Raw genomic sequence first — 8,143 nt, 5'->3', positions numbered from 1 at the left:
CACACTCTATGCTGTTCCATTTCACTCTTAGATTCATCCATATTTTTTCTGCATCCAGTCCATCCATAACTTTCTTCCATACATTCTCAGCAGCCGGTCTTCTCACTTCTTCCCCTCTAAAACATTTATAGAGTATTTTTGTTTTCACACAGTTCAGACTCATTCTGCTCTCTCCTTTACCCACATACATTTCTATCTCTCTTTCTTCCCTCACCCCAGCCTCTCTCTCAATCATGTCCATCCATTCTTTCGGCATTGCCTTCTTAATTTTTTCCATTATTGCTTCTGCTGTTCCCAACCATATCTCGTCCCCCCTCCCTCTTACTTCATCCACTATCGCTTGTGCTCCCATGAAGCCTGGAACATGCTCGTACACTATATCCTTTACTTTCCTGATCCCTGCATTCCATATGGTTCTGTTGTATATTGTTGCTCCATTAATTGTTATTTTTGGGTTTAGAAAAACTGGTTGCTCCCATACTTGCTTCACATTCTTGCAGTCATACGTCACATTTTTTAGGAATTCCCCCCATGCTCCAAGCATTTCTTTGAGGATCTCTGTTGTTTCAGACATCATCCCTTTCTTCAGTTCCATGTACACACCACTTTCACCACATCCTCCACTCTTTTTAATTGCCTCTCCCAAGAACACCTTCCACACTTGATCTTTCTTGTTCTTTAGATACCTCGTCATCATTTTTACTCTTAGTGCTTTCTTTTTCTTTTCCAGGTTGATCAGTTTTAGGCCTCCATCTTCATACTCATTTTCTAGGACTTCCTTTGCTATTCTCGCCCCCTTCCCATCCCACAGGAAGTCACTCACTATCTTGTCTACTTCCTTCAGCACTTTCTCTGGCACATCCAAAACATTCATTATATATATTAATTTGCTCATGATTAGTGCATTTACCACTATCACTTTCCCTTTCAGTTTTAATCCTCTCCGTTTCCACATTCCCAACGTCTTTTTTATGTTGTTTACTATCCCTTCATATTGCCTATCTCTCCCTTCTCTATCTTCAATCCCTAAGTTCACTCCTAACACCTTCATGTATTCGTTGTTCTCTTTTAGTCTTTTTACTTCTTCCCCTACTCTGCTCTCTCCTATGCACATGATTTCTGATTTTTCTATATTTAATTTTGCTCCTGATGCCCTACCAAATAGTTCTACACTTTCTAACGTCTCTGCTACGCTTTCCTTGTCTACCACTGTCACCGTTGTGTCGTCTGCATATTGGTATAACGTGCTCACCTGTCCACCCGGTAGTTCTATGCCCTTTATTTTCTTATTTTGTAATATTAATGCCGCTAACGGCTCTGCGGACAATGCGTACAGGAGAGCTGACAACGGACATCCCTGTCTTACTGATCTTTCTATTCTAAATTCATTTGTGATTATTCCATTAATTTTTACCTTGCTTGCTGCTTTCTCATACATTGTCCTAATCCTCCCTATCATCTTATTTCCAAAACCTGCTTTCCCTAATACTTTATATAGATAACTGTGGTCTACTCTGTCGAATGCTTTGTTTTGATCTATGCTTAGTACTATCCCTTTCCTGTTCTCTTTCATGTATGTTATTGTGTCTCTGATGCTGCTTATAGTGTCTGCTATGTCCCTACCTGGTATGCTATATGCTTGTGTGCTCCCAACCACCGTCCCTATAACTTTCTTTATCCTGTTTGCTAATACCTTTGCTAAGATTTTATAGTCGCCATTTAACATTGTCAGTGGTCTATAATTTTCTAAATTATCCCTGCTCCCTTTTTTGTGAATTATGCTTACTAGCCCTGTTGTCATGCTTTGCGGTATCTTTCCCTTTTCTTCTATCCATTTATATAACTTCTCTAATACTGGTGTTAATTCTTCTCTAAACTCTATGTAGAATTCTCCTATTAAGCCGTCTGTTCCTGGACTTTTATTTCTCCCTAACCCGCTTATTGCTGTCTCTATCTCCTCTCTACTTATCTCTCCCTCACACATCTCTCTGTCATTCTCGCTTATCCTATTCTTTATTTTCTCAATCACTTGTCTGCTACTCTCATTGTCTACCTCTTCTTTCTTGTACAGCTCTCTGTAAAATTCTTCTACTCTCTCTACTATTCCAGCTATGTCTTTTATCTTCTCTCCTCTCTTTCCCTCCACTTGTTCAATGTAGTTGTTTTTCTGCCTTGTTTTCTCTAGCCCTAGGAAATATCCTGTACATTTCTCTCCCTCTATGGTGTATCTTGCTCTGCTTCTGATGATTGCTCCTTGGCATTTTCCCTGTTCTATTTCTTTTAGTTCATTTTTTTTTTTAATGTACTCTTTTGTGTCATAATTTTCCTCTTTTTCAGCTTTCTCTTCCTCTCTTTCTATCTCCCTCACTAACCATTTTTCTCTCTCTTTCCCTTTCTTGCTCTTGTTCCTACCATATTTTTTGCTTATTTCTTTTATTCCTTCTTTTAATTTTTCCCACCACCGCCCTATATCCTCCTCATACATTCTCTCATTCATCTCCCATTTTATGTATTCTCTCACACCTTCTTTATATTTTTTTTCCTTAAGTAGCTCTCCATTCAAACACCACACCCCACCTCCTCTTGTCTTTGTTTCTTGCCCTAGCGTGAATTTTAGCATCATGTGATCGCTGAGTGTTGTTATTTTGTACTGTATTTCACCTATTGTTTCTGCTAATTTTTTTGTACTTAACACTAAGTCTATTCTGCTTTGTTTTAGTTCTCCCTTCACCACTTGTTTCCTCGAAAATACTTTTGCCTCTGGGTTTCTTTCCCTCCACACATCACACAGTTTTTTCTCTCTTTTTATCTTTTGTAATGCCCCTCTTGATGAGTCGTTTTTAAATTTCATTTTCCCAGAGACATCTAATTTTCCACACCATACATTGAAATCGCCTACTATTAAGCTGTTGCTTTCACACATTACTCCCATTTGTTCGAACATCATCCTTCTCTCCTTCTCTGTGTTTGCTGCATGTATATTTATGAGTTTTATTTCTTCATTCATATGTTTAAATTTAATCGCTATCAGCCTCCCTTCACCATCGTTCTCACACATCTTCACCTTCCCCACCGCTCCTTTTTTCACTAATATAGCTACTCCCCTAGCTTTCCCATCACCATTATTTGAGTATATTTCCCCTGTCCATTCTTTCTTTACTTCAATCATGCATCTTTCATCCCAGTGTGTCTCTTGGATACATATTATATCATACTCACTCAGGTTATATATGTGTTGTCTTTTCCACCTTTTGTTCAGCCCTCTTGCGTTTATCGTTAAGATCGTTATCATAAGTATTGTTATGTTCATTTGTTTTTGCTTTTGCTTTTCTTGTACTGCCTCTGTTGCCTCTGAGGGTTTTGTCTCTTTCTTAGTTGCATTATTTGGGTCATTAAGTCCATGTCCATGTCTTGATCATTTGTTTTCTTATCTGCTTCCTCTCCTTCTATGTGTGTTTGTGCTTTCTTCTCTCCGCTCACTCCGTCCTTTTCCGCTGCAGCCTCGTTCTCCTTCACCGCTGTTGCGTTCACCGCTGCTATCTTCATCACCGCTGTTGCCACCGTCACCGCCGTTGTCACCGTCTTCGCTTCCTTCTCCGTCTCCGCTGCTGTCTGCTTCGTCGCTTCTGACTCCGTCGCCGCTGTTGTCACCTTCTCCGTCGTTGTCACCGTCCCCGTTGTCGTCACCGTCCCCGTTGTCTTCTCTTTCTCCGCTGCTGTCTCGTTCACCGCTGCTAACTCCGTCCCCGCTGCTCCCTTCGTCTCCGCCGCTGACATCATGATCGCCTCTGTCATCTCCATCTCCTCCGCGCTCCCCGTCGCTGCCATCCGAGTCCTCACTCCCCGCCTCTCCCTCGCTTTCTTCCTCCTCCGTGTCTCCTTCTATTCCTTCTATCTCCATGGTGTTCTCTTTCCCGTCTTTGGGTCCGTTCTTTTCTCTTGTCCTGTCCATTTGGCTTCCGCATTCCCTTGCGTAGTGCCCCTGAACTCCGCATCTGTGACACTGAAACTCTGGGCACTCTCTCAGGATGTGCCCTGGCTGCATGCACATCCTGCAGACTTTTGTTTGTTTGTCGTGAATTACTCTGAAATACTCCGTTCCGAGGGCTGTGTTAAATTTTGTCGAGTATGGGAGGGACTGGATCTGATCGTTGAATTTCACTTTTAGGAATCTTGTCCCGTCTGCCACTTGCGTTCCCGGCCACATCCGTCTCCTTATTGCTGTGACTGCTGTCACCCCCCATCCACTCAGCTTCTCCAATATTTCCTGGTCCTCTATGTAGTATGGCAGGTTCAGGAAGGAGACCACCAACTCGTCGTTACATAGCTCTCTGGCGTGGACTCTTGTCTCCCCGATCCGGAATCCCTCCATCAGCCTCTCTTTCCCTTTCGGATGGCTCATTGTCATCTCGTGTTTCCTGGGATTTATGTATCGGCATGCCACCAGTCCTCCGCACAGCTCGCGCACGCACCGCATCAGCGTCATGGTGCTTACTTCCTCCTCTCCGTCTATTTCTACACTCACGGTGAGTTTCTTCCCGTCCCTCTCCGTGTCGTTTAATTCTCTGTTCTTCTTTCCTTCATTTTCTTGTCCGCTGTCTGTCTCATTCATCGTTTTTCCGTTCCGTGTTGTCGCCGTGAGGTCCGTCATGATTTTTTTTTTAAACATAAAGCGCTCCAAAGTGGAGGATTAGAAGAGGGAGGGGGAAAACAAACTTAAATAGATTCCCCCAGACAGTGCGACACTGTTGGGGGGGGGGTATCTCTCAGTCCTTTGCTGTATTTTAATTCTATTATCTCATTTAAATGTTCAGTAGATAAAGAAAAAAGGGGGAAAAAAGGAGAGCGGAGCTGAGTCACCCGTGGTGCTCAACGTCCGTCGATTTCAAAAAAGATACCTGCTGATCCGTCACGCATGCGCTGTGTTCAGGGTGGTATGGCCGTAAGCGATTAACTCCACCCACAATACCTCCTTTATACATGTGAATCATCACCATCATCAATGGTTCTTCTGTTGCTTTGCAACCATAGCATCTTGATGTGTGGGTGGGCGGGAGGGTCAATTGTTCCAAAATCAATCTCAAGGTGCAATTTTGTCATATCGTTGCAAGAAAAAAATCATTACAATTTTCAAAAATGACCTTCAGCAATATTGTCAGTGTTTCATATCCAGTTGTTTCCCTGATGCAGAGTAAACTCCCTGCTCTTTCATCGCTCTCTCCAAATAAGACAATTTGAAAATGATATGTTAATAAAACATGAATAAAGTAGTGTTTTGATTAGAAACAAATCTGATGAATGCTCACTTTCACCTTTCAGTGATGATGTGAGGGTTCCATATTCTTTTTTCCTTTGATGAACAGTCTTTCCTGCTCTTTCCAAGAGGTGTCTCCTCTGAAGCAGCAGCAACAGCGCCCTCTGCAAAGAAAAGTCTAAAAAGCTTACAGCACCTGGTATTCCCAGGCGGTCTCCCATTCAAGTACTAACCTGGCCCCACCCTGCTTAGCTTCCAAGATCGGACGAGATCGGGCGTGTTCAGGGTGGTATGGCCGTAAGCGATTAACTCCACCCACAATACCTCCTTTATACATGTGAATCATCACCATCATCAATGGTTCTTCTGTTGCTTTGCAACCATAGCATCTTGAGGTGTGGGTGGGCGGGAGGGTCAATTGTTCCAAAATCAATCTCAAGGTGCAATTTTGTCATATCGTTGCAAGAAAAAAATCATTACAATTTTCAAAAATGACCTTCAGCAATATTGTCAGTGTTTCATATCCCGTTGTTTCCCTGATGCAGAGTAAACTCCCTGCTCTTTCATCGCTCTCTCCAAATAAGACAATTTGAAAATGATATGTTAATAAAACATGAATAAAGTAGTGTTTTGATTAGAAACAAATCTGATGAATGCTCACTTTCACCTTTCAGTGATGATGTGAGGGTTCCATATTCTTTTTTCCTTTGATGAACAGTCTTTCCTGCTCTTTCCAAGAGGTGTCTCCTCTGAAGCAGCAGCAACAGCGCCCTCTGCAAAGAAAAGTCCAAAAAGCTTACAGCACCTGGTATTCCCAGGCGGTCTCCCATTCAAGTACTAACCAGGCCCGACCCTGCTTAGCTTCCGAGATCGGACGAGATCGGGCGTGTTCAGGGTGGTATGGCCGTAAGCGATTAACTCCACCCACAATACCTCCTTTATACATGTGAATCATCACCATCATCAATGGTTCTTCTGTTGCTTTGCAACCATAGGATCTTGAGGTGTGGGTTGGCGGGAGGGTCAATTGTTCCAAAATCAATCTCAAGGTGCAATTTTGTCATATCGTTGCAAGAAAAAAATCATTACAATTTTCAAAAATGACCTTCAGCAATATTGTCAGTGTTTCATATCCAGTTGTTTCCCTGATGCAGAGTAAACTCCCTGCTCTCTCATCGCTCTCTCCAAATAAGACAATTTGAAAATGATATGTTAATAAAACATGAATAAAGTAGTGTTTTGATTAGAAACAAATCTGATGAATGCTCACTTTCACCTTTCAGTGATGATGTGAGGGTTCCATATTCTTTTTTCCTTTGATGAACAGTCTTTCCTGCTCTTTCCAAGAGGTGTCTCCTCTGAAGCAGCAGCAACAGCGCCCTCTGCAAAGAAAAGTCTAAAAAGCTTACAGCACCTGGTATTCCCAGGCGGTCTCCCATTCAAGTACTAACCAGGCCCGACCCTGCTTAGCTTCCGAGATCGGACGAGATCGGGCGTGTTCAGGGTGGTATGGCCGTAAGCGATTAACTCCACCCACAATACCTCCTTTATACATGTGAATCATCACCATCATCAATGGTTCTTCTGTTGCTTTGCAACCATAGGATCTTGAGGTGTGGGTGGGCGGGAGGGTCAATTGTTCCAAAATCAATCTCAAGGTGCAATTTTGTCATATCGTTGCAAGAAAAAAATCATTACAATTTTCAAAAATGACCTTCAGCAATATTGTCAGTGTTTCATATCCAGTTGTTTCCCTGATGCAGAGTAAACTCCCTGCTCTTTCATCGCTCTCTCCAAATAAGACAATTTGAAAATGATATGTTAATAAAACATGAATAAAGTAGTGTTTTGATTAGAAACAAATCTGATGAATGCTCACTTTCACCTTTCAGTGATGATGTGAGGGTTCCATATTCTTTTTTCCTTTGATGAAAAGTCTTTCCTGCTCTTTCCAAGAGGTGTCTCCTCAGAAGCAGCAGCAACAGCGCCCTCTGCAAAGAAAAGTCTAAAAAGCTTACAGCACCTGGTATTCCCCGGCAGTCTCCCATTCAAGTACTAACCAGGCGCGACCCTGCTTAGCTTCCGAGATCGGACGAGATCGGACGTGTTCAGGGTGGTATGGCCGTAAGCGATTAACTCCACCCACAATACCTCCTTTATACATGTGAATCATCACCATCATCAATGGTTCTTCTGTTGCTTTGCAACCATAGAATCTTGAGGTGTGGGTGGGCGGGGGGGTCAATTGTTCCAAAATCAATCTCAAGGTGCAATTTTGTCATATCGTTGCAAGAAAAAAATCATTACAATTTTCAAAAATGACTTTCAGCAATATTGTCAGTGTTTCATATCCAGTTGTTTCCCTGATGCAGAGTAAACTCCCTGCTCTTTCATCGCTCTCTCCAAATAAGACAATTTGAAAATGATATGTTAATAAAACATGAATAAAGTAGTGTTTTGATTAGAAACAAATCTGATGAATGCTCACTCTCACCTTTCAGTGATGATGTGAGGGTTCCATATTCTTTTTTGTAGAATTCTGTTGGTAGACCATCCACCCCAGTACTTTTATTTTTGTTTAGGCCTTTAATTGCAGTATCTATTTCTTCTAAGGACATCGGCATGTCACACCATTGTTTGTCATTTTCTTCTAGTTTTGTGTCAATGCTATTTATTACAAGTTTATTTCTTTCACAAGTATTTGTTTCGCTTGAGAACTACTTTTTGAAAAATAAGTGTATTGCTGACAAATGTCCTCTGGTGTTTCTACTATTTTTCCATTTTTTCGACATAAGTTTTATTCTGTTTAGTTTTTTCCATCCCTAGGAAGAAAGCATATTTCCCCCTCTCTTATATTTAGCTCTGCTTCTCACTATAACTCGTATGCAT

At 41.8% G+C, this 8,143-nt stretch overlaps 4 non-coding genes across 4 annotated transcripts; all 4 read right to left on the bottom strand.

The window, feature by feature from the left end:
• Window positions 1-5,438: 5,438 nt before the first annotated feature.
• On the bottom strand, window positions 5,439-5,557 carry LOC138408733 (5S ribosomal RNA). Its single transcript, XR_011242052.1, has one exon. It is a non-coding gene; the product is annotated as a 5S ribosomal RNA (ribosomal RNA).
• Window positions 5,558-6,047: 490 nt separating this feature from the next.
• On the bottom strand, window positions 6,048-6,166 carry LOC138408025 (5S ribosomal RNA). The gene has a single exon (XR_011241343.1). It is a non-coding gene; the product is annotated as a 5S ribosomal RNA (ribosomal RNA).
• A 490-nt stretch (window positions 6,167-6,656) lies between these two features.
• Window positions 6,657-6,775, bottom strand: LOC138408024 (5S ribosomal RNA). Its single transcript, XR_011241342.1, has one exon. It is a non-coding gene; the product is annotated as a 5S ribosomal RNA (ribosomal RNA).
• Window positions 6,776-7,265: 490 nt separating this feature from the next.
• On the bottom strand, window positions 7,266-7,384 carry LOC138409460 (5S ribosomal RNA). The gene has a single exon (XR_011242701.1). It is a non-coding gene; the product is annotated as a 5S ribosomal RNA (ribosomal RNA).
• Window positions 7,385-8,143: the final 759 nt, after the last annotated feature.

This window comes from Paralichthys olivaceus, chromosome 5, assembly GCF_024713975.1.
Source record: "Paralichthys olivaceus isolate ysfri-2021 chromosome 5, ASM2471397v2, whole genome shotgun sequence".
NCBI classification, from domain to species: domain Eukaryota; kingdom Metazoa; phylum Chordata; class Actinopteri; order Pleuronectiformes; family Paralichthyidae; genus Paralichthys; species Paralichthys olivaceus.
Note: the sequence above shows the minus strand (reverse complement) of the source record. Positions and strands in the feature narration are given on the sequence as shown.